Source organism: Chlorocebus sabaeus, chromosome 4 (assembly GCF_047675955.1).
Source record: "Chlorocebus sabaeus isolate Y175 chromosome 4, mChlSab1.0.hap1, whole genome shotgun sequence".
Taxonomy (NCBI): Eukaryota; Metazoa; Chordata; class Mammalia; order Primates; family Cercopithecidae; genus Chlorocebus; species Chlorocebus sabaeus.
This window is the reverse complement of record NC_132907.1, coordinates 39,066,687-39,070,673: the sequence shown is the minus strand read 5'-3', so window position 1 is coordinate 39,070,673 and position 3,987 is coordinate 39,066,687. Positions and strand designations below refer to the sequence as shown.

At 42.4% G+C, this 3,987-nt stretch overlaps 1 pseudogene; it reads right to left on the bottom strand.

Annotated features, from left to right (window-relative positions):
* Positions 1–1,536: 1,536 nt before the first annotated feature.
* Positions 1,537–2,925, bottom strand: LOC103221653 (26S proteasome regulatory subunit 4 pseudogene; annotated as a pseudogene).
* Between the last annotated feature and the right edge of the window lie 1,062 nt (positions 2,926–3,987).

The following is a 3,987-nucleotide window of genomic DNA, read 5'->3' as shown; positions in this document are numbered from 1 at the left end:
AAGTGCAAAAACCAGGAAGGAGGGTCCCTTTCCTTCCTCCCACCCTCCAGTCACCCTCTAAGGCTCCTGCTGGCAGCATCTAAGGGAGAATGCCCCAGATGGCTTACCATATCCAAGAGCAGAGTATAGAAAGGTGGGCTTGGATCCAAGAGGCAATAGATACATAACCAACACATAGAGAACAATGGAGAATGAACAACTCATACAATGAGGGGAAAGGATTCTTTTCTCATATAATTTTGTTCTTCTTAAAAAGAATGATTTGTTAGATCTTAAACTACATGTTGCTTAATTTTAGAAGAACTTACAGAAATACTTTTATAAATCAGAAAAAAAATCTTATTCCTTTATATTTGCTAATTCTACATCTGAAAACATTCTTCAGCTCTTACATTGCTCCCACCTCCTTGACCCCTAGGTATAACAGAGAGAATTCTGCATCCTAATATGCACACGCATTCCCACTTGGGTGCCTTTGCTCTGGGTGCCTTCCCACCCAGAGGTCCTTCTTTCCTCTTCTCTGCCTGAGTTCTATTCTCCTTCCATCACGAAGCCTTTTCTATGCATTTCAGTTAATAGTGACATTTTCTCTCCTGCTTCTGAATCCTCATGGGACAAATTTCCAGATTATGTTTGGACACACATTGCCTTGAGTAACTAGCCAAGTTTTCGTAGATATGTGCTCATGTCTATTTATTACATGGATGTTTCCTGACATGCCCAGACAGCGTGAAGCCTCAATGAATATTCGTTCATGACTGAGCCTCTATGGACATTTGAGAATAGCTTTAAAGTGAATAACTATATAATAATTTTATGGAAAATATTTAAATTTTCCAGGAAAAGGGATGATTAGATGACCACAACACCTCTGTTTCTGTCCCCATTATTTCTATAAGTCACCCACTTTTGCATGAGCCAGAGTTGATACTCTTATTAAATGCTTGGTGTTTGGAAAAGTTTGTGAGGCCAACATTTGCCTTAAGTACTAGTCAGACAAAGCTGAACCTGATGAGAGAGAAGGGGTCATCAGATTGCACATACTTAAAAAGTAAAGAAACTCTAGGTAAGCCTGCCTCCCACTCAGGCTTAGAGGATTGGCATCAAGGTGCTCAAATAGACCCAGCACAGAGACTGGTGATGCTTTCAGGTTTGGTTCTGTTTGCTGCTCTTATAAATTCATTTTGTGCCCAAGTGGATTGCTCTCTCAGATGAAACCTCAGAAAGGTAAAAAAATCCTTCTCAAGTCAAAGTTTCATCCTCCTTTGAAATCTCTGAACCCATTAACTCGGGATATTAACCAGCACTTGCATGTTACCCACCTGAGACCACCTCTTGTTTAGCATCAACCATCTTTTTTTTTTTGGTGAAACAGCATGCTTTATTTGGAAGCAGAGTGTTGCACAGTGACCAACAGACGAAGGCTACCCATTGGGCACTTACACATCGTACTCCAAAATACACACAGGATGTTTTGCTAATAAAAATCAATGGGAGCAGGGATTCCTCTGGGCAACTCCCCCAACCTCATCCCTTTCAGGGATTGAGAAAGGTCCCAACCATCTTCTGATGGCAGCGGTGGTTCACTAGAGATAGAGCCCCCTCAGGGATGCCTTCCTGTTTCTTATAAAGAATAATTTTCTTTAGATTTTTTGAAGTCTTCATTTGTTATTTTCATTCTATGTTCTCTTATGGCCATCAGACCAGCTTCTGTACAGATTGCCTTGATGTCAGCACCAGAGAGGTCATCTTTAGCCATGATCAAGTTGTCCAGGGTTATGTCATTGGCCAGTGTCATCCTGCTTGTGTGAATCTGAAAGATGTGCGTCTTAGTCTTTCATCAGGCAGGTGGAACTCAATCTTCTTGTCAATGCGGCCTGGTCTGATAAGTCCTGGATCCAAAGTTTCTATTTGTTTTGTGGCCATGATAACTTTCACATCTTCCCTAGAATCAAATCTACACAACTGGTTCAACAGTTTCAGTTCCAACATTGTTTGCTGAATTTCTCTCTCACCACCAGAATTGGAGTCACATCTTTTTGTCCCACTGGCCTCAATTGGGACATTGGATGGTCCCAAAAACGATGGATGGTGCATGTTCTTCAGCAGCTTGAAACATTTCCCATACAAGTTTGGGCCCATCACCTCCGAATAAGTTCAGAGCCAACCACTCTCAAGAAAGAGGCTGAGGTTTGGTTTGCTACTGCTTTGGCTAACAAGGTTTTACCTGTGCCAGGTGGACCACAGACAATGACCCCTTTAGGAGGCTTTATAGCCATCTCTTCATAATATTCAGGATGAATGACAGGAAGCTCCCTATGAATTTAGTTGTCCAACACCCCAGTATTGGCATAGGTCTCCTGGGGGGCCTTCTCCACCTTCATCATTGTGACCAGGGGATCCATGTCATCCATCAGCACCCCTATCACGGCATGTACCTTGCGTCTGAGCACAGCTGAGCAGCCAGGTTCCAGCAGATCCTTGTCTACAAATGAAAGAATGCTGACATAGTGTTCTGAGCTCACAGATGTAGACACGATGGCATGATTGTCATCGATTATCTCTTCCAAGGTTCCTACTGACATCGGGGTCCCCCTCAGATCATCCACTTTGATCTTTCCTCTTCTTGCTTTTCTTCTAATGGTTTTGTTTGTTCCTGATTTCTAATGAATTCTTCCTCCATGAGAAGATAGTCTAATTCTCTCTAACTTCAGTAATTTTAACCGACACTGAGTATGAAGTGTCACCAGTGGCAGTTTACTGGCAGCATCTTGTCCCTTTGTTTTTTTCTTCTTTTTCCCCCACTCTAGTTGGTACAGGAGGTTAGTACTTATTTTTCTTGTCCTTGTCATCCTTCTTGCCACATCCAGGACCATGACCACCATCCTGACTTTGACCCATCTTGTCTTGGCCACTTGAGCTGCCACTGCCAGAAGTTCCTCCACCCCAACTATTATTTCTAAGTCCTTATTTTTTTATGTGTATTTTCCCTAAGGGATACTCACACTGGAAGGCTACCAACTTATATGTTTTCAAGACAATAAACAGGTACTACATAAATGAATGAAGTGGGCTTGGTGTAAGACACTGGGGAGGGTAAAATACACAGAATGTCAGCTCTTGATGGGTGTTAAGGAGAAAAGTAAAGCAGGGAAAGGTGTTGGGATGCATACGTGTGAGACAGAGTAGCTGTGATTGTCAGGTTCCTGTGTCAGCGTGGCTAGGCTATAGTACCCAGTGCCTAATCAAATACTAACCTAGGTGCTGCTGTGACGGTATTTGGGGATGCGATGAACATTCACAAATAGTAGACTATAAGTAAATCTGATTATCTTTCATAATGTGATTGGGCCTCACCTCATCCGTTGAAGACCTTAAGAGCAAAAATTGAGGTTTCCCAGAGAAGAAGAAATTCTGCCCTAAGACTAAAGCATCAACTCCTACCTATTCCAGCTGCTGGCCTTCCCTGCAGACTTCAGACTTGCTGGGCTCCACAATGCCATTAGCCAATTCCTTGAAACAGATCCTAGTGTATATGCATATATATATTCACATATATGTACACAAACACATATACACATTCACATCCTATTGGTTCTGTTTCTCTGGGAAATCCTGACTGATCTAGGCTCAGTTTTGGATTCAGAAGCTTTTGGACATTCATCTTGCTAATTTCAAGTCTTTACTCAAATGTCACATTCTCAGAGATGCCTATTCCAATCATTCTGTTGAGTATGAAGAATTAATTTTCTTCCCATTCTGTATCCCTGATCCCCTGACCCCCATCTATTTCTTCCCACAGCAATGTCAGTTTTCACATAACTGTGTTTGTTAGTTTTCTGTCACTCCTAGAATACAAACTTCATGATAGCAGGTGTCATAGGATGATCTCCCTGGGAACAAAACTCTGAGCTGGAGATTTGTGTTCCAGGAGGGTTATGGCAGGGGGTGCTCTCAGGCACAGCACCCATAGGGTGTGAAGGAGGC